Genomic DNA, 23,521 nt, shown 5'->3' on the forward strand with positions numbered 1-23,521 from the left:
GTCACAATTGTTTGTAGTTTCAGTTGTCTAATATATTTGTATTTAAGCAATATGATTTGAAATAGACAGTAATGTTACTCTGCTTACACTACTCGATATTTGGAAATGTTCGAAAACAAAGTGTGACGTAAACTTTGTCCTTACTACAGAGGAAAATTGCAACCACATCTAGCCGATAGATTATGTATGTCCTAATGATCTTTTTTTCAATCGTATCATTTTACTATCGTAATGTATTGTCCCCGGTCCATATGGCTATTACTGTCATAATTACATTTACGTCTTATCAAATAACTGACGGTAAAAGATTGTAACTCACCATGTCTGATCACCGAGAACATAGCCACCCGGCGCCGGACCTGGCAGACCAGACTATTAGTTTCGACTTTCACAATCACCCAGTTTACTATCTCAATGTGAGTTTACAATGCGCGCTGCCAAGCGTTAAATAAGCCCCAAAAACGAACCAAATTCAGTATTGATGTACGGGTAAACGGTAATAGACCAATGGTTACATTTCTAATCCTCTTAATCTTTTACCACGACCGTTAACGGTAAACCGGAAATTCAAAGTTTTGAATAGACAGAGACGCCTCAGTTTGGAGAGGCATATATTGTGCGTGCTTTTTATATCATGAGATGGGCAATGAGATGGTCTACTGATGGTCTACTGATGTCTGATCCCAAATATAGGTTATTATGCCCTATCCATGGGGAAGGTCTTGTATGCAATTCTCTTTTATGTATTCTAGATCAGAATGCATTTCTGGCTGACCGAATTTCTGATGTTACGTTCGGATGTTACGCTCAAATAGATGTTTCGAATTTTTAATTTCAGTTTCCAGTGTTCTTTTCTTCTTGATATTTCAATTTCAGAGATATCGTAGCTAAGAATGCTGTAACAGAGATAATTAGCATCTTTCGTTGATGAATAATGAGGTTCAAGATCAATTAGGGGGTAACGCAAAGATATTAAAGTGCACAAGTCTTAGCTTCTGTGGTGCCGTTTTGTAGATTCAATTTGAGATCATTAATTTTCTAATTTTTAATCATTTACTTGCTAATTGGCTAAAGCTACAGTTAAGTTGAATACGATACAAACACAAGGACTGACGTCTTATTTCCCACGAATTGTTGGGAGTGATGCACCAATGATGCTACATATCTTGTCTGGGAATCTGCCAGGAAAACGAAGCATCACTTGTGTCCAAACGGAAAACTGATGGAAGTTATCGGCAAGGCACTGTGCCAATTTTGCATGTTTCCGAGCTCAGCCAGGCCATTACGATATAGATGTATTTTTATCTCCCCAATGGATTGAAGGTATCAAATGGTAAGATGGTAATGATTTCCCTGCAATACCCAAAGTGCAGGCATAACTATCATGGAAGTTCTAGTAATTTGATACCTCCATAATCTAACGGGGTGCTCTAACTCTGATTTGATATTCCTTCCGGTAATCAAATTGCATGAGCTGCCTTGACATTCCACCTGATCAACTAAATTGATTTTGACACACACTCGTCAAATTACTGTTGGCCGTCTAGAAACGACAAAAACGGAAAATATGTTTCCAATCGTGCATATAACTGTTACACTTTGTATTTTTGGTACCAACGTCTTATAATTTAATATGAATGATCCACCATTTCTATGACGTCACTTTATGCAGATAGATCATGCACGTGACTCGGTGAGCAATGGATTAAAAGTTACAAAGCGTTTGTGGCGTCCCCCGTCTCTATTCAGTTAGGGTTGGGAGGTCCTGGTGAAAATGACGTCATAGAAGCGTAGGATTGCTAATTTTTTGACAAAGACAGGTGCCGTCCATTACGAAATTTAGGTCAGTCCCATTTCTCTACTTGTGTTGAAAAATTACAGTCCCATCCTGTAACATAATGAACTTTACCAACTCGGGCCAGCTTCCAAGCTATTTCCCTTCAGCTATACAGATGGGCCCGATACGAGCGAAAGCACCTCTATCCAATCCTCCTTAAGCATTGAAAATGGCGCCAGGCCAACATTTAAAATCTACGTAAGTGGCGATACCCGAAGAGCACTGAAGTATACACTCGTGCGGTGAAAGAAAATAAGCTGGGGACGCTGGAAGAAAAATGGTCTCCCAATCGCACTCGTACTCAGCAGATGTAGCAGTAAGTACCAAGGGTATGCATGGTACGATGCACATCCTGCATGTAATTACAGGCAGATAGTGAAATAGCAGTGACTGATGGACCCACTTATGCTCCAGACTCCACGACTATGGCACGTATTCATTGTTTTAACTGATGTTCAACTCATTGGATCATTGTATCAAGTAGCTATGAAATCTTTCCGCTGCTATAACTCAGTGATTATTTTTCTAATACAGCTACCGCGAAGATCACTGTGTACCTTTTGTACAACCCACTTGATATTGTCAAGCAACCCGGCATTATTCTACGGCTATGAGATTTCACCGCTGGTATAACTCAGTCATAATTTGTCAACGTCTAAGACTACAGTTATTATGAAGTTCAATCTTGCAACTGTTGCTCAAACCACAAGATCTTGTCTAGCAAGTATTCTAAGACTATGGTATTTTGCCGCTGGTATAGCCCAGTAACCATCTTTCAACGTCTAAGACAGTCACAAGAGCTATCTTGACGTTGTAACTGTTGTTTAGCCCATAGGATGTTATCAATCAAACATTATATGACATTCCTGTCGCTGGTATAACTTAGTGATCGTTTTCCGAACGTCTAAGAATACATTTATATGAAGTTCACTGTTGTAATTGTTGTTCAACCCGCAGGATCTTTTCAAATAAGTAAGCGTTCTTAGACTATGGGATTTTGCCTTTGGCATTACTCAGTAATCGTTTTTCAACGTCTAAGACTACAGTTATCAGAAAGTTCACTTGTAAATGTTCTTCAACCCACAGGATCTTGTCAAGCAAGCATTCTAAAACTATGATATTTTGCCGCAGGTGTATTTCTGTGATCATTTTTCAACGTCTAACTGTTGTTTAGGCAGAAGGAGCTTAGTCTAGCAAACAATCTTATGGAATTTTGCCGCTGGCAAAGCTCTGTTATCATTTTTCAACGTCTAAGACTACAGTTATCAGAAAGTTCAATGTTAAAACTGTTGTTCAACCCTCATGATCTTGTCAAGCAAGCATTCTAAGACTATGAGATTTTGCCGCAGGCATATCTCTGTGATAATTTTCAACGTCTGAGACTACAGTTATCAGAAAGTTCAGTGTTGTAGTTGTTCTTCAACCCACATGATCTTGTCAAGCAAGCATTCTGAGACTATGAGATTTTGCCGCTGGTATAGCTCAGTAATCATGTTTTGACGTCTAAGACAGCCACTAGAGCTATTCTGGAGTTGTAACTGCTGTTTAGCCCACAGGGTTTTATCAAGCAAACATTATATTAGATTCTTGCCGCTGGTATAACTTAGAAATCGTATTTCAAAGACTAAGACTACGGGTATCAAGAAGTTAAATGTTGAAACTGTTGTTCTTACCCACAGGATCTTGTCAAGCAAGCATTCTACGGCTGAAAGTAATATTTGCCTCTGGTATGAATCAGTAATCTCTTTCAACGTCTAAGACTACAGTTATCAAGAAGTTCAATGTTGTCACTGTTGATCATGTTTCAACGTCTAAGACAGTCACTAGAGCTATCTTGAAGTTGTAACTGTCGTTCAGCTCACAGGATCTTATCAAGCAACCATTATATGAAATCCTTGCCGCTGGTATAGCTCAGTTATCATTTCTCATCGTCTTAGACTAGAGCTATCAGAAAGTTCAATGCTGCAACTGTTGTTCGACCCACAATATCTTGTCAAGCATGTATTCTAAGACTACGGGGTTTTGCCGCTGATATAGTTCACAGTAACCATTTTACTACGGCTAGAACAGTTACTAGAGATAACATGACGTTTAGATATTGTTCAGTCTACAGGATCTTTTCAAGCAAACATTCTATGAGATCCTTGCCGCTGGTATAGAGCTCAGTTATCATTTATCAACGACCAAGTCTAGAGCAATCAGAAAGTTCACTGTTGCAACTGTTGTTCAACCCTCAATATCTTGTGAAGCAAAAGTTCTAAGACTATGATATTTTGCCTCTTGTATAAGTCAGTAATCATTTTGCAACGTCTAAGCAACGTCTGATTGAAACCTCATTGGTCTAAGACTATAGCAATCACGAAAGCCACTGTTATTCAACCTACTGGATCTTGTCAAGCAAACGTTTTATGAAATGTTGCCGCTAGTGTAAATCAGCTACCATTTTCAACGCCTAAGACTGTAACCATCAGTATATTTTGTTGTTGTAACTGCTATTCATCTTGTCAAGGAACCATTCCATGATATACTTGCAATTATCTTTAAACGTTTAATACTAAAAATATCATAAAGTTGATTTCGTCCACGGCCATAATATAGCATTTTTGTGTCCAGTCTTCGCAAGTGTGGCTGGGAATGACGCATTGAAATATCTGTCGAATCTTATTCCATACAACGCCCACTGTAATTCAAACATATTTCCTTCTCTGAGAAGGTATCTAAAACTCCTAACTGTTGCGGACTTAAAGGATTATAGATCGAATGCATACTCGTACCACCAAATCGATGCGTTAGATGTAAACCCCTCCCAATAATCTTTCCGAGATAGAATACCTGTACAGGAACTATAGCGCGTGTCATGATCCCTCCTACTCAACTTCCAACAGCTGAAGGACCGATAAGGTTAACCGAAAATTAATGATACCGACAAAATGCACCAGTGTGAGTTCTGATAAGCGCTCCCAAGGGTGGAGTTACCGATTCCAGGAGGCTATCTAGGATATTCGAAATGTCATACCTTCGTCGGTAGACTACATCTAGCCTTTCTTGATTGAAAAGCACGTTTTTGTTCAAATTACAGAAGCTTCTTTACATTCATTTCACGTGAACATTCTAGACAGTCATCAGTGTTCCTCTTAACGTTGGAGGAAGGCTAACGGACCGTTTAACATTTCATATGCTGTGCGGACAGTCTATTCAAATGCCCAGAGGTAACGCTAAGCCGACAGGTTGCCAAATCCTTTCCCGATACCCAAAGCGAAGGGATAGCTTGTTCAATAGCATCTAAGATTATGTACGTCTATCATTTCTCGAGCCTTCCATTGATTATAGAACACCGCCATTACTCAACTGTCCAGTACAATAGATCGTACACCCATCACCTCGCCCCCTCCCCACTTTTCCAATGAGACTGATTCATGTTATTACGCTCGGGTAGGAAACTTTCAAATATATTCCATGAATTTGCAATGAAACATTTTACAACGTTCCTTCGGACACTGCAAACTCGTATTCTTCGAAACAACGGTGATAATTCTAGTTGCATTTAAACAGGCACAAACATACTTTTTAATGATACTGTCAACCAGACTTCATTTTTGTGGTAAACACTCTGGTAAGAATCACCAATCAAAGTACGTTTACAGTCACATAATGGAAACACTGGCGGCTTTACTGACAGTCAGTCGGTCAGAAACCAAGATAGCTAGGTGCGTGGGCTCAGTGCACGGCCTCGTACCTACTTGTGACGAGGCAATGCAAGGATGCTATAGACGTTCTGATCATGAATTTCTTCCGGTCCTTCCGAACATACTACAGTAGCCGTGGATCGCCTATTGAGCTTCACTGTATAGCGGACTATCCCTGGCATACTATTCACTCTGTTTGGCCGATTTCTACTATTTTCCCAGCGATCGCGCGGAGCCTGGTAGAGGCTAATATTACAGTACTGCACGTAGTGTGCAGATCATGGATAGACATCGCACACTCATGGGACTAGAAATAAATTAGAATACTGTGACAAGCACAATGTCTGAAGATCGGGTCTATGTTCAATTATACCTTATAAGTATTCATGCGTATTCATCGTAACAGGTGCCTCATAATGCTGTACATTGTACAGTAAGTCGTGCTTAGACAAGGGGTAGATGTTTTAAGTTCGCAAACATAAAAACACCGCAAACATATCTGAATTTACGGTACTGTCCTCGGCGTTACTTGGGTCAAATGGCAGGAGACGTTGTACGTATATACTACTCAAATATGTTCGTTGTTGAACAGTAGACAGAAGAGAACAAAGCAGAAGAAATATTCATATTCTCAACATGAAATGCTAGTTCTTTGTCAGCCCATAAGATTTCAGCGTTCAAATGGATGGGACCGCGTGTACTGTCTGGGAAATGTATCGTTACCTGACGAGGACATCAAACTGTTGTCTATCACTTAGAAGTTGTGAGAAAGAATAAAATTATCTGAAACTTGTTTCGTCTTGATGTATTATATTATATGTGGCGAATATTTAACCGGGTCATAGCACACAGCTTAAACTTTGTTTCATTACAAAAAGTTGACGCATCGACTGTCCTGCCGCAGTCTTTCTCAGGATAAAGTTCGGGACGTTGTTGATAAAAGCATTACGTTTGACACTAAATTCAATTATATCTTTACATCGTGCGCGGAACACGCTTCTACGAATACATCACTAATCTACTCATATTCCCTTTGAGTGTTGCAAGCAATCAATGCTCGTTGCCGCCAACAATCTTTGATAGATGTTTTTTTGTACTAGTATAATGAAATCCCTCGCCACCGTACTAATGCACTCTTTCTTTTACTATGAAAGGCATCAGGGCAACCCGTTCTTAAATCAGATAATGCAAAATTCATAAGGAAAGTGTAAAGGAATCAAGTTGACATGGAAACGCGAGGACAAGATCTAAGACCTTGGCATCCATTCGAATGCAAAGTATATAAAGCCTCTCGGACCTACCTTGACATCTCTATGAATCCCGTAGCAGCTAAGCATTGAATGATCTTTCATCAACCGAAAATGCCAGCACGTGAGCTGGAGACCAATCGCGGGTATACCAAAGAGCACGTCTGATTTTCATTCAAAAGGCTCTTTTCGCTAATACCAATATTGCTTAACGACTTGAGACTATATTTCCCAGGTCCTCAGGCCATTCTAAGTTATCGTTAGCTTGATCTGCTGAGTGTGTCGAAAGATAAGATGCCCTATGCCGTCGATAAGTCACCACCCTGTACATGCTTGATTGGTAAAGATCACCTTTACGTGGAGTGATGTTTGAGGGGGGATGAGCACAGGGCCAGTGGGGTCAACTATAAATATGGATGGGACGAATTGGGGTTGTTTAGGGGTCGTCTGAAGTTCGGAATCCGGTAGAAGATGGTGGTGGTCATGGTGTTGGAGCATGTCAAAGTCGATTTCTAATTCAATCTGTATATAAAAGACTTGCTGATGATTTCATTTTCTCTGAGGCAATAGGAGAGGTACTTTAATTTAGTGAATACATGAAAAACTTTTAAACGGATTTGATACACCTGGATTTTATGACAAGTTTGCATGGTCGGTTTGATCAGCAAAACTGATGATTATGCAAAAGTAATAGCATCGAAATAAACTATTGGAAGAAAATATCCTCTTTCAGCCCGGTGAGTTTCAACCATCATTATTTTGCATGGATTCGCAAAGTGTGGATAACAGTTTAAATAAGGGTGATCGCATGAAAAGATACAGTTTTAGAAATTGTGCCTTTGGCTTATCATAATGCGTTTCTGCGAATTAGATAACTAGTTTTCTTCTGGCTTTAGCATAATCAGGCGACCGTGTGGGTTTATCACGAACGTTGCTTCCGACCATTTGGGGAATTATCTAGGGCTCCAGAGCAAGAAAATTATCAACATTTGACCGGTCGCGGGGGAAATATGCGGCTTAAGCACAGCATCAGGACAAGATTATATCTATGCTCGTTTCAGATCGCTTACGTCCACGAAATACAAAAATTGCTTAGCAGTGTTGTGGAGAAAAGTGGATAGTTACTTCTCTGTTACCAAATGTCTCCTAGTAGTGCCGTCTACCCTTTATTAGCTTTGGAAGGCTTAGTCTTCATAGTCACAGCACAGTGTAGTTAAAGAAGCTTTCAATGCCAAGGTTGAACATTATGTCAAGGTCTGTGCCTAATTATCAGAGTACATTCTCTGGAAAGAGGAAAGCTACATCATAATTATCAGCTTAAACTTTAGCTTCTCAAATTTCCCCATGCAAGCATTATCTGAAATCTTGGCAACCATACTGAAATGAAATGAGATGTTTAAGATGATATGACGTTTTCCTAACATTTGCACTTCCTCCAAGCACGACGTTTGGTAATGAAGAAAACACTTAGTGGCACTAAACAAATCAACACAATGCTGCACTAATTGGCAACGCAACTAATTAAAACACAGAAGGGAAAAATGATTAGTCTCAAGAGAAACAGCCCGTCGTGAAAGCATCTAACCTAGAATTAAATTTGGAAGCTTAATGTTCAACATAAGGGGGTAACCGTAAGCACTTTCGATTTTTAGGTTCTAAGCAACGTCTTATGGCAGAAAGTTATTTTTCTTATCTTCCTGGTCGATTGTTGTGACTATGTCGGTATAACTTCCACACAAATTGGTATCTTGGGTATGGAAATATTTCCACAATGTAGATCTTTCAGTCACAGCGCAATCTGTATCTGTATCTTCAGTAAAGCCGGTATAGCCGCCCTTCGGCGTAACACGCCAGCTTCAGCACAAGTAATGAGATTTCTGAATTGATTTATTTATAAGTAGATTACTCTGTATCTAACTATGTAAACCTTTCTCTAATGTTTAAGACGTACTAAAACGTTATCTAATTTTCCGTCCCGCCGACTTTAGTGGATGATCATTGTATAAGCATCATAAAGAGCCTAACTTTGTAGTTCCGTCACATACGCTTTGTTGCTAAGACTCAAACTAAGCAGAAAACTGTTCAGGTTTGACTTTTCCTGGTAACGTAAAGTTAAAAGAATGTTAAATCATAACGTCTTGACGTTTTGGTACAGTCCATACGTACAACGTTTCAGATTTCAGTTTATAAATATATATATATATATATATATATATATAGGGATAGACTTCTGTAAGTAGTGTCTTACCTTACCTTTACTTTCTTACGGGTGTAGTTTGGGGTTCCTAAAGTATGGGTGAGACTTTTCCATCAGTCAATATTCCAGCCCATAGAAAACCTATCATGCACGTTGCCGGATTAACGCATCTGTTGATGTATCGCCGAAGCGAGGCAACCTTATTGAAATTCATTACAAAAGAAAGTAATCAGGAATATTGGCGAATATCTCTGAAGGCATCGTAATATTTTCGCGGATGTTCGGCGGTAAATCAATAAGGTGCCGCCCCTACTGACTGATGGACCCGAAAGATACAATCCCCGGGAGTTGTAATCACCTCAGCCTTCGGGCCTCCGCGGATATAGGTGTAAAACGGCGCGGAGGGGGAAACTGTCGTTTAACGCGGATACAGCCGTCAGCGGGATTTACGGTAATCACATGCGGTAAAATGGGCCAGCTGCAGCCAAAGTGTAAATCATACCAAGGTTTGAGGCGCCGTACGTGGTTTGGAGATAATCAAATCGCGGAGACAGGTAGCCCCAAGAGGGAATACGGACAGGACGTTGTGATTCGACTGTACTGACCCTATCACAAAAGCTCTAGAATCATGACCCAAAGATACAGATGTAACCGCTTTTCCTACTCATTCTAATGCGTATTCTGAAATTTGACAAGACTTCATGGTTTCTCTAGCTTCCCCGAACTCTTGTAGCTTACCCTTTCAAATTGTTACCAATGCCGTCACCATCGTGATTCTTTCTACCCAAAGATACAGAAGTAACCGCTTTTCCTCTTCATTCTAATGCACATTCTAGAATTGGATAAGATTTTATGGTTTCTCTAGCTTCCCCGTCTGCTCAGGAACTCTAATAGCTTAGCCTTTCACATTGTTACCAGTGCCGGCACCATCGTGATTCTTCCTACGACTCACTGCGATGCCCGAGGCAACGATCGTTGTGAACATGTCAGGAAATCATCTGCCGTCTGCAATTTTACGACCAACAGCACAAGGGTACATGTATATATTCAGACCATCAACATTATGGTATTGGTCACCCGAGGTCTTTTGGTAACGTACTTGTCCCTGAATATATATGTGCACCTGATATGGTGCTAGGCACTCCCAGCCAAGCGTGGTTGAAGCTATTTGTTTTAACGACGTTCCTCCAAGTTCCCGTGCCGCTGCGCAATTACTTTGCTGTCTCCGGCTACTCCGTGTAAACTCTCTCGTGGGAGAAACACGGTTCGGGGTACGAGGACGTTATCGACATGCTCTCCACTAATATCCAAATTCAAAACTGAGTGGAACATCACTAATATTCAAATTCAAAACAGAGTGCAACACGCTCTTCGCGCTCTAGCATCTTTAAACCAACCAATGGTCAAAACTGCACAGATTTTTTTTTTTCATCCGTCGAAACTACAACTAATGAAATATAAAGAATTCTTAAATATTTTCATTGAATATCATCTCCAATTATACAAATACGACATATTGGTCTCCCTGTTTTGTTTCATATCGGCCATGTCTAGAAGCCATAATATGATAGAGCAGGCAGCAAATAAGCATCGGTAATTCATGGTTATCTAGAACCATGAATCTAGAAGATGTAAGCAAGCTCATCGCGAAAGCTGCTGATGACTCTCAAGCCAGATGTCTGACAATCTTCACCACGATGGTATTTCTGCAGATATCGTCGATATTTGTGAAGTTGTATTTTGGGGTGGGTGGAGGGAGATTGGAGAGGTTATAGGCCATTTACAGCATCAACAGAGAGTAGTAGGGCCTTCGAAGACGCCTTTCCCATACTCCCATACCGAAGGTGGATAATTGGTCTGGCTGGAATGGGGTACTCACCGAAAATTGGAAATAAGACCATCGGAAGAACGTACATTTCTCTCCGGGCAGCGTAAATGTTAACTCGCTGGTGAGTATATATCTTCGCATATAGCTTTGTATCTTAGCACACAAACCTTTGCAACATCTATACTTTCATTTAACTTAGATGAGACTTTACTAGCAGCAGCGATGGGCAATAGAAGCTGCGTTGATGCTATATCCACAGCGGTGGTGTAACGAGCAGGAATCTGAAATCCTACGGCGCGTGTGAAAACTATACAATAGCAAATTGTGCGCAATCAGTGGGTCGTTTCAAGCTACGGAATTACATACCATCCAAAACAGTACACCACATGCTTGTAATGGCATGATAGACATCCGTTGTCCTCGGACGTTGAATAAAAATGATACCTTTAGGTTGAACATTCCGGGCAGGGTATAAAGTGAAAAAATCCCTGTCTGCATCGAATCAAATCGGTTCACCATGGAAGGCACTAGCGCCAACATTATTTTACAATTTGTTGTCTTATGAATTATCCACATACATACAATATAAGATCTTTTTTGCCTTTCAAACTGTGATAATGATGGTCCCCTTAAAACTAATTTTATAATTTTTTGAAATTATATGAGAGAAAGGAGGACATATTTAAAGATAGGTTACATGTATGCACAGGACAATATTTAAGTTATCATAATTACGCAGATATTTGTTTAAAGCGTTCAGGTACGTTGATAGTCAGAATTACATTAATTCCAAACCCATTTTGTCGCTAAAGAATGCTTGCCTGATATCTACCCTACACTATAGCAGGTTGAATGATTAATGGCGTCGAAGATTAGAGATCAGAATTCGGGGTAGCGGCCTGCTGTTACGGTGATACTTTCCCAATTAACGAAAAATAAAGAGGTTGAATATTCAACACAGCGAAACGACCAACCTGCCCAGATTGCCCCGCTTCAATCCATGGGTGAAAATACTCTAAAAAGGACATTTTCTCAAAGGTTTACTAGAATTGAGGGTCTTGTCTAGCACTTTTAAAGCTCTCAAAGATGCGGGCAAGTGTTCTAGGAGACGGTTTAAGTGCGTACATCTAGTACATCGGTCTACCCGAACTTTTCAAATCGATGAAAGCAACTGCAATATCCTACCTGTTTAGAATTCCATATTCGAATCTTGTGGAGCAACGTTCTCCTAAACGCCCCAAACTAATTCCTTGCCCTGCACGTAAAGGCTGTGTGCTCCGCTAGATGATGCTCGGTGCACTGTAAGCAGGTAGCGCCGAGTCGGAAGGGACCGCACTGGCATGGGCACACGGCGGGCGTTCAAATGACGAGTCGCGATACAACGCAGGCTCAGTACACAAACACAGGTCGATACATCGGCCTGTCTATCAAGATGTAGGACTAATAACGAACATGGAGACCCCGGTTACTGATTGGTATCGAATGTGACGAAGGCGTACGTAGTCTAGACCCCCAACAGAGTCCACAGCTACTGGCGCTGCCTTCATTATGAATAGTACGAGGGAAACCACTTGGAATCCATATGGCGCTTTCGCAGCCAATGATTTATTTTACAAACCGTGCTGAGAATGGATGAATCGCTTATTGAGGATCAAACAAGGGTGTAATTATTCCGTTTTTTTTTTAAGAAGATCGTTTTTTCTTTGCTGCAGTGGTCATCGGATATCCATACTATTTCCGTGAAATGAAATCAAATAAAAGTAAAAGTACGACTTCGCATGTGATGATTTCATGTCTTTAAGCTGGTTGTATTTGTTGGGAAAATCTTATATGGGAAGGCGGGGGATATTTCTTTAAGTATTTCTTAATATTATAATGTTTGCTTAATTGAAGCACTGTTTATAATGACTATAAAAAGCAAAGGCTGAATACATGACTAACTTACAAGTCATTCCGTATGGGGTGTCAATTAATTTGATATTACTTCCTTCATAGACATTTGGTCATTTAGTGTCACTACACGAAATTTCATCTTTAAGCACATGTTAAGAATCTAAGAATCACTTTCATGAAAAATGCATCTTCACGCATGCTTCAGGGCACACTTATTGAATTTCGTGCAGTGTCTATATCTTGTTGTAACTCTTAATTTGTGTATTCTTTAAAATGAACCTAAGACTACTCGTCAGACTTTTGAAAGGAAAACTTTCTTAAAGTTTATTGGAGTTTTCGGCATGTGGATGGAAAAGAAGCGAATTTTCCTTGATGACCGCAGGGGGCGCTACACGACAGCACATGTATGGGTAATTCCTACATCAGTAGGGCAAAGGTGTGAGCTCACACCGGAGAGGACCATTCAACTTAAATGGTGTTCATGAATATCACAGCAGCAGTGTCAATGAAAGTTCAAGGTGACACTTAACCTATGGATATACCTAGTTTACAGCAGATTCGACTAGGCTGGCGACCTCGCTGCGACGTGAAATTTGATAGAGCACTCAACGAAATTCATAGATAAAAAAACGATTTTTTACGCTTTGTATGTTTTGCTGCCTTTTCAGTCATACTTGTACATCTTGCATGATGTTCCAATTATGAAGTCAAGAGTTACGCAAAATGAGTGTAGGTCGCAGAGAGAGCGCAGCGCGATCGCCGTCCAATGGCATAACACGACTTACGTTGGTAAAAGTGCAAATTGCCATGTATACGATATAAGGACCAGGGTCAACTATAATGTATAACTGTAATAGACAGATCAAAGTACGATACAGAAATGATGGAAAAGAAGCCATTTTTCTGAATTGATAGATTCCAATTTATAATGAGTATATATTCTACCGGTTGACAAAATATGTCTCTGAAATTGTCAATACAAATCTATTTTCATTTGCAGGTAAAGTGTTCATTTAAATAAACAGAGCATGCATCTTTCATATAGCTATGAATACAAAATGTGAACACGGAGAGAATCTTTCTCGTGGAAAGCACGAGTGGAACCATTGGTCTTTGAATTATTTAGCATCAGATGTACATACAGCCACTTGTATGTCTTTGATGAGCCGCCCATGGTTTATGCAGGCAGCCCTGGTGTTTCTGATATTGTAATAAACGCTTCATCTAAACGCAGTTCTGTTTATTAGTACAATCTTATTTGTTAGTCAACCTATTTATGTCAATCATATTTGCACTGGTGTATGTAATATCTCACGGGACATTGATTTTTGCCCTTGCTTGTCGAGCAGTCTATAGACATAAAACGTAATCGTATCATTTACATTAATAGCAAAAACTGCTACTTTTATGAAAAGGTGCACTTCCAGGCCCTTCTAACTAGTTATGTCTGCCTGGTGCCCCGTCTGATGGTTTCGACGAATATTTAGCTATCAATTTAGCTATGTTATGAATCGACAGATTTGATCAACAAACACTGTACATGAACTATTGCCCTGTTGCTGATGCGTAATGCCTTCACTTTTAGTCTGCTGAAGCCAATGGACATGATTGCCAATCCACGGGAATTGGATGGTCTTCAAGCTTGTCATCTATATCTAGAACGCTGTCTTTGATCAACTGATCTCTTTGATAACCGGTCATCCAATCAGTTTTTGAAGACGACAGAGGCACTCATATTAGAGACTGTTGCTTCTCTACCGAATACAAATCTCATTCAAGGACATTTTGTGCCCTGCATGGCGCCAAGTTTAAGGCTAAGTTACCGTACTTTACTTTTAAACATGGTAATGTTTCACGAACCAAATCGTTAGTTGGACTCCTTTTGAATGAAAGGAAGTGTAGAAGGCACCGATGATGTGTGTTGACCTAGTAGATATTGTAAACCATCGGGAAAAGTCATGTAGTTACTCTTGAAGGTTGTTTTGGGGGGGAGGGTGCATTCATAAGAAATCAGTCTAAACAGATACGTATCAGAGAACTAAAGAAAGCGCAACTTTCTTTGTATTTCACAGCGAAAGAAATATTTGATATTTTTTATGCCTGATTTGAAATTATAATCATAAAATACACAGGGCATCTAATGAGAACGATATAGGGGAAAAGTTATGTATCAATTACTCTTGAAGGTTGTATCTGATTTTGCTAATAAGCAATCAACATACAAACAAACAAACATCTGTCTTAACAGATTCGTAAGAGAACTACAACATGTGTACCTTTCTCTGTCATTTACAGCAAAAATAGTATACCATATTGATGCCTGTGTTGAAATCATAATCAAGAAAGAACCCGGAGCAACTAATGAGAATGAAATCCTTTTAACGCATTAGACTGATTAAGCTACCACAGTTCTCCCATTCATTTCTATCAAATCTACTTACAACATTGCTCTGGGCGTTCCTGGGGGTTGTTATATTTAACAGAATAACATGTCATCATATCTCCCTTGTTATAACAGTACTGTAGAAGCAAATTACCAATGACAAATGCACTTAATCATTCGCTCAAAGCGGGTTTGTTTTTTGCTTCCTTGTGATTAATGTTAAATGGCGAGTTTAAATCCACAGTGAAAGTATTTGAGCAAATATTCCAATATTCCAGTCATCATCATTTTACTTTCAGGTAATAAGTTAAATTATATATGAAAAAGATACTTCTTGATATGCCTCCTCGGCAAATGGTTTTAGGTGCATCGATAGACACTACAGTGTGTATGGTGAGATTCTCAGAAGAGGCCTAGAAAATGCTTAGCGTAGCCCACCCTAGGCCTGTACATAAATAGTCCAGTATCATAAAATGATAGCTTGATGTCGCTCGATTATTTCTATTTTTGATGTACTATGGTCCATCCTGCTTCTAGGAATCTTAATGCAAATTTATGCAAATTTAGCAAATATGTCCCGAATTGAAACAATAAACCCCTTGTTCATCGAAGCTAATGGAGAAAGCCATTGCTCGATGTTCCTGTTATACCATAACCGTCCCCCAAATCCAATTGTATCACATTTCTCATAACAATTGAAACATCTTCAAATAGTCTGAATATTTGAAATAATGTCTATCTCTTGTATGGATCATGGAAAGAAAAGTGGCTGTATTATTATGGTTGCCGGAGATTACCTACAAGATATGCACGATTAATAAAACCACGTCTGCATCCCGTTTCTAAGAAAATTGAAATATTTTCATTGAGTCTGAATATATACTTGCATATCTATCTCTTTTGTGGGAAGAATAGTGGTTGTATTCCTATGGCTGGCGGCATGCCGGAAAGTACCAAGTACAAGATATGCACGATCAATACAACCACACACGCCTCATAGATATTACTGACAAATGATCCATAACGTTGGTAAGGGAGTTTAATGGAAGCCTCAATCTAGTGACAACTTGGACGTCGGTAATAATTCTCCACCACAACTATGTCTGTGACATGAGGTGACCCTCATAGGGTTCTTTTAACCACAATCTATAGATTAATGACAATGCTAGTTTCGTCTATGCAGCGGTATCTTATACATTCGAAGTTATTATCATACATTCAGTGTGTTGTGATGATAGCAGCAGGGTTATACGTTAGAAATATGAACTAATGGGGATTTTGATTAATCAGAGCGATTATTCCAGATGACTGATGATTTTAATAACCATGATTGTATTGATTTTTTTCAAACTCGCAGACAAAATTCTTTGGAGCAGAAAGTTTATTTGTAACTTTGTCAGTCAACTGCAACTGGGTCATTGAAGTTCAATGCTTCGGTCACTTTTGTACCGCGGTGCCTGTAGGGGGTTTAGCCCCGTCCGGGCCCCGAAGACACAAATTTGTCCCGATGGACTGAGAGACGCCGGAAGGGTACCTCTCGGTGTTCTCACGATTAGCCAGCGGCGTCTGTTTGCTTACGGGGTCCCGGGTTGATCTTAACTCCGTGCTAAAAACTTCTTGGGGCCCGGCCGTGCCCAAAAATAGCCCAGTTCCCGCAGAGTGTCCCGCGGGGCCACGTAGGGGAAACGCACGAAAGTGTAAAAAAAAAACACACCAAAAAACAGCCCGTCAACTGCCGGCAGGGCCGGTTTTTACGATTTAACCGCAGCATTAATGTTAATAGATTCTGAGTAATAACTGTTTATGGGTGCACCTGGCAACATTTCTAGCGTGGCGTACCGGCAGGGTGTTCGACTCAGGACCAAGAGGTCCCGAGTTCGAATCCCCCTGACGCCACAGATGTTGTGCCATTGGGAAAGGCACTTTACACGACTTTCCTCACTTCGTCCAGGTGTATAAAAATTAAAAGGCCAGGTGTATAAAAATTAAAATGGGTATGTTGTTATCTGTACGTGGTACATAGGTTATAAAAACTTGAGTGCAGTGCCACGTCGTCCTTGTCCGTCAAAGACCGAAGTAAAAAAACACAACATTTCTAGCAATTATAAGGCCACACTGACTTCAATCTATGGATTCCATCCATATACTCAAATCAGCATGCCCTTACTCATATACGTTCTGTAATGGAAAACGCATTTGTTTTCAAGGTATTCAAACCTCAGAAGTTATAATACAATGCTAAAATTTCTTCCAACACTAAGGTATTCACGGATCCGTGAACCTTAGTGTTGGAAGAAAGTTTAGCATTGTATTATGATTACTACCAACACAGACGAGCTTTCATTATAAAACCTCAGAAGCTGTTTTGAAACTAATACTGTGCAATTTAATCGGATTAATTCACTTTTCTAATGCTGTCTCGTAGTCTTTATATTTTTTTGCAAGCTGAATTTTTTCAGGAATGAAGAAAGAAATGGGAAGAAGAAAAATATAGGCAAACCGTTCATGAAACCGACATGAGCACGTTTTCCCCCAGCCATGTATTGATGTTATTCCAACATGTCTGTCCACATGTTTCACAGTCAATACCTTTACACAAGCGAGCTTGACAAGGTTGAAGATATCATATTTCCCACTCCATTGGCATGCTTGTGAACAGATAGGAAGACCAGTCGTCCAGAACGATTCAGGGGTAAGACCCCGACCACGTTATTTGATTGGATGACCCTATCAAATCCATGCAGCTACGGCAGTAGACATCTCTCGCAATCTGCTTCAATCCCTGCATTCCTATTGCGACCTGAATGATCATTATGTATCATGAAGCTCTTGGAAGACTGTTTAATATGAAGCCCTATGGATTATGTGGATTGTTTGCAAGATCTTTTTCAAGTTATTGCGATGGAGAAAGATGCTGTACTCACTGGCCCAGAAATTTGAATGCCATTGCTACTGTCCAAGTAGATACTCCATTGAATTGATTATACTATATGAAAATGCGGTTATCGTGGTAAAATATCTTAGCACTACGTTCTATATTGTACATTTTCACAAGTCAAAGAAGTAAGATAATAAGAGTACATTATGCTCCTTACTACCACGAGGTTTCAATTTTCATACATACAAACATTAACATTCTTTTTATATTGTTCATACGCGCATTGATTATACAGGTAGATTTAGGTATTGGAGCGTACGCTCACTTGTCTTATATACGGTCTCTTTTTCTTCATTAATCTTGAAGTATCATGTGTGGTGAATTGTGTTTTAACTCAGTGTTACCGTTTATTGTTTTATTTATAATTTTGAGGAGATGGCTTGTCATAAACACCGTGCGTTTTGCCCGATCCGAATGAAATAGAAATACAAATCATCCGCTGGGAAAATCAGAACTACCGGCCAAGACTTTGCCGCATGGCCACGAAAGGACATATTTGACATAAACATAGTATTAGACATAGGCCTTAGGAAATAGTCGGCAGTTCAGGTTTTATCATTGAAAGATCTGCTTAATCCATTGAAGATTAGTCAACACATTCTGGCAAGCTGCTTTGCTTTGTAACTTTGCAAATCTTTCTTTGTCTCTCTCTTGGCATTGACTTGACTCCCTCCCCCTATCTCTCTCTCTCTCTCTCTCTCTCTCTGCCTCTCCCCTCGCCCTCTCTCTCTCTCTTTCTCTCTCTCTCTCTCTTCCCCTCCCTTTCCCTCTCCCCTCTCTCCCTCTCTCCCTCTCTCTCTCTCTCTCTCAATGAATATTGTATAGTTGGGGTATGGTACGTTTCTAGAAATCTAGAATGATTTTAGAGTTTAGAGTTTAAAAATGTAAAGAATTGCTCCTTTATACGTTCTCAATATGTGTTGATTTGACCACGTCTTTTATCTTACGTATTTAATGCAATTATACGCAGCAAAGCTGTTCAGTTATGATCAATCAGAACTAATTGGCTTAACAGTTTCCCACGGGTCAGTGCTTGTGTAACAAGCGAAGCGTACGCATCTATCAACTGAAGCACTTGAGTCTTCCTTGTTCATCAAAGCCATACTTATAACTCGCTGACAATATCTTGCAGGTTTTAAGGTGGTGAATAGGTAGGGGGGCGTCGCTGAAAACTTGAGGACATGCAGTATGGCGATATTTCATCCTAAAAATAGGCAGTCAGTGCTATTTCTAACCTGGTCACCAGTCTACCGATGGCTGAAGGCTTGGTCTGCTCGGCACTGTAAGCTTCTATCCCCGTCAGCCGACCTAAGGCCACCCGGTGATTTTTGTTGCCTGGTTGAAACAATTAACAGTTCAAGTCTTCCTCGGGGGTTTTCAAACAAACTTTCCTCGGGGGCACGCTGGCCCTGTGGCCGAAGAGCTTGCCTGTGAAAGCCCTGGAAACAGTCTGGTGGTTTCAAGATTATGTTGTCGTACGCTTCCAGCTTTTGTCACGACACGAAATAGCTCTACTCTAGCCTTGATGATAAAGCAGTCTAATGTTCCTTTTTTGATAGTTAGGGATTTCTGAGTGACCGTTCAGCGACGAACATTGGATTTGTGTGACCCATGATCATATAACTGGAATACGATCAAAGATATAAAAGAAAGACAACAAAACACTAGAATTGTACCAAAATAATTGCTCTGTTAGCAGAAATTTTTAAGCGATCTGTTACATCTTTGGTCGCGCAGTGGTGGCAGTGCGGTTGAAGCGCGGTCGCAGCATCTAGCGGAAAGGGGGAGGGGGGCAAGTCAGACATCTTCAGCACGTTTGACGCTGTTGGCGTGAAATAGACTGTCACGGGGCCAATCTATCACAGGCCCAAGACTTTGCGCCAATTTCAGACGAAATAGAAAATGCATTTATCCAATTTGATAGGCATTGCTCGGGTCATTTAGTAGCACGATCGTCTCTTGGGACAAATTGTTCATGCATCCATTTGACAGGGCCCTATATCCACATTTCCTGATTGTATAGCTGGACAGTTATAGCCATGTGACGAAAAAAGGCGACCTTTATTTCAGTAACGTGACTATATGGCAGTTTATATGACTATTGGGAGAACACAGCAAATTTGTCACGCACTCATCCGACAATAAGCTGTTTCATTCATACATAACCTATCGCTTTATCATAATATAACCGAGTCTTAGTGAGCCGCATACATTGGTTCGTTATTTCTTTGTAAATAATTCAGCCATGTGATTTATGGAAGATTAGATGGGACTGGATCAGATCAAGTAGATTATATATCGTTAAATCTAATTTTCCTGGATCGATTTTCTAATTATGATTCTTTCAGAGAAATAACCTCTTTCCTATCCAGTAGTTAGTTAATGTATAGATCCTAGCCTTGTACTTGCATACTTGCGTGTAGATTTTGTAAATAATAGGGGACCAAAAGAGCTGAGATGATACGTTGGTACTAGATCCCAAAACTACATGAGGATATGGAACTACTTGCCTGTCCGTTTGTAGATGTGTAAAAGTTACTCATATCTTCCCTTTTGTAGTTTCTACTTCTGGGGGCGAGGTGTTGTCTCTCATTCCTACAAATAAAATGTGATTCTATATTCTTTGACATCCTCTGTAATCATCTAGTTCCGATAGAGTCCATTACTGATTAATCTATGATCTACTCATTCCCATATATACGGCATTTCAAATTAGATATCGCTGCAATCGGTCTTTGGGCCCCTTTCATTATCACTGCCCCATGCAGCCATATTGACTTTCAATACACCTGGTCATGAACACATAGATTAGCTCTATCAACGTCTCTATACAAGTCGATTTTATTAAACACCCTTCTAAGCAATCGTTACAACATAGGAACCTGTTTCTAGAGATACAATTTACATTATGCGTTATACGCTCTTACATCGAATACGTTAAAGAAAGCACAAATTAAAGTAGCTTTGAATATATAGGGTATATATTCAAAACGGATATATATATTATAAACGCTTGGATGCGGTGTCTAATGACCTGTCTATGTCATATTCAAGTGCTAGTATACCATAAGATTACCTGCTGTTGCTTAATTTTACCAGAATTCCTTTAGAAATGGACCAAGCATTCTACCTTGTGGAACGTGCTTTTTACACTGCCACCGTAGCGCTTAACCAATATCGAATTCCTGACCTTTTTATATACTGTGACCTACGTTAAATTGGTATGATGGCATTCGCGGGATCTTCGCATTTACTGTGTCAATGCTTCCATGATAGTCTGGTAATGAAACCTCTGATTCTTGATATTTTGGAAAGTCAGAGGTCAATAGAATATTTGATAACCCGAGCAACAATGGCGCCAGATCAGATAATCATAACATCGGTACAATTTCCAGACTTTCTTTGAGAATAGAGAAGACAATAGAGAGTCGAAGAAATAATTGTCTTCTTTGTAATTACGGTGCTTTTTAAAGCAAATAATAGATATATGTCCATTACATCGGTATCGAAACTTTGATACCAAAAGCTTTCAAACTTTCTCTTGATTATATTTTTCTTGTTTAGTGGTTTGGTGTCTTTGACATCAGGTGTATCTCTGATATCGTATCTTAAGGAGGGAGTACTGATATACGTAATGACCAAGTAATATGACAAGAACTTACTTTTATGATTAGAAGGAATAAAATACGTATAAACAATGAGTCACATATAAATGACACCTAGACCTCCAAGGCATTGAAAAAATGACCGATGTGTGACGGTACATAAGTATAACTTATACAGAATTGCTAGTTGTCTGTGATATCAAAAGTTACTTCAAGTTGAATACAGCTTGATTAACATAATACTGCCAAAGTTTTTGTTTTTCCGTGATGGGCATGTGACGAAGGTGTTTTGATTCGTAAGCATTTATTAATTAATCAATTCATTCATTCATCAATTTATTTCTGTTTTATTTGACCAGTGTCACTTACTCTGGCTAGTCCCGAAATACTTTCTCGTGAGACACTTATAACATGGCTAGCTACGTTGAATAAAAACAACTCAGTAGCTGGAACTTAATACGCACCAACTACTTAAAAGTTTGAAGTCTACATGTCGCTGAGGTCACGTCCATGCCCATACACTAGAGACCAATACCGGTCTGAATTTTTCACTCAACGCTGCTGACCAATGATTTTCTTGGTAAAAGAAAAGAGGCATGAAGGTCTTAGTCACCTGGGCGCCTCCTTGACTTATAATCAATACCTGAGCTAAAGGTCGGCCACATATCATATTGGACATACTCATATTGAAATTCGGTGTCATGAAAGAATAAAGATGCAGACCTTGGACGTGATGAAATCGCAATGAACCATGTCATTCATCCAGTGGGCAGTCGGGGAGTCACTTGACTGCTGCCGTCGCTAACGATTTTTCAAAAGCAGTCAAGAAGTCCGAACCACTCATTGACATATCAAGGGGTCGAGGTCTACGGCCGGAGCCATTGTCTGCGTGCCGCCAACGAGTCAATGGCAATACACCACTGCCTGTGTTGACGCCGAAGCTAGCTACGAATACGGCCCCCCATTTCACTAGATGGTGATCTCGCTGCGCCCTCGCTGCGCTCTCACCGCGCTCTCACTGCGACCTTAGTCCAATTTGCCTAGTCATAGGCCTTGATTTCACAATTGGAATATCAAGCAAAATGTAACAGTATGGCTAAAACGACATCAAAACACAAAAAGCGTGCGAAGATTCGTTTTTCTAATCTATGAAACTCGTTGAGCGCTCCGTTAAATTTCAGGTCGCAGAGAGCGCGCGGCGAAAGCGCCGTCCTAGGCAACCGCACTCTATCGTTCTATACCAACGCCATAAGTAGAAATGATTGGGAATTTTGGAAGATTAATTGAGTTATCATGGGACGATGCGCTGATGAACTATATTACGGGAAACGATCCGTACTCGTAGCGTGAATAATCCTTCAATTATATTCTCACATGACAAGACCTTGATGATAAATTCGAATCTCCGCGCACTTGAAGATAACTTAATACAAAAAGTCAATACGTCCCACCCCGGTTTATATAGTCAGCTCTCTGAGGAAATTAAAGCGCGCTTAAATGATTATACCGGACGGCGCTTTATGCACATATAGGGAGACATCATAATCCTGCTTTATAGAATATGAATGTCTTAATATTCAACGAAGCTGCAAAGTGTGCTTCCCCAGGCAGCTGGCATGATGTTGACTTCGTTCGCACAGTGCTAGACAGATTAAAAGGCGATCATTCAAGATCCATTACAAGGAATGCTTTTAGATATTTGCTTATTGGTATTTATCATGTTGTGGGAGTCTTCGCAATTGCTGCATTTACTTCATTAAATGTTAAATACTTTCTTCATTGCATCACTGTGAATGATCAAGGCTCAGACGAAATTTTGCCGCTTTCTCATTTCACCTTTAACAAGCTTTTGCTATGGCGGGGAGGATGGATTCCCTCTTGGTTGATATAATTGAATGCTTTATTTA

The 23,521-nt window shown here is 40.0% G+C and overlaps 1 protein-coding gene across 3 annotated transcripts in view; it reads right to left on the reverse strand.

Annotated features, from left to right (window-relative positions):
- The window catches only part of LOC136436417 (leucine-rich repeat-containing protein 4B-like), a 94,493-nt gene that overhangs the window by 20,617 nt on the left and 50,355 nt on the right, over positions 1 to 23,521 (reverse strand). Inside the window, exon 1 of one of the 3 annotated variants that reach the window (XM_066430392.1) lies at positions 11,981 to 12,344. The exons of the other annotated variants lie outside the window; for them this stretch is intronic. The gene's annotated coding sequence lies outside the window, so the exon portion shown is untranslated. Of the gene's footprint in view, positions 1 to 11,980; positions 12,345 to 23,521 lie in introns of those variants that run through there. 3 annotated transcript variants of the gene reach the window in all.

This window comes from Branchiostoma lanceolatum, chromosome 6 (assembly GCF_035083965.1).
Source record: "Branchiostoma lanceolatum isolate klBraLanc5 chromosome 6, klBraLanc5.hap2, whole genome shotgun sequence".
NCBI lineage: Eukaryota > Metazoa > Chordata > Leptocardii > Amphioxiformes > Branchiostomatidae > Branchiostoma > Branchiostoma lanceolatum.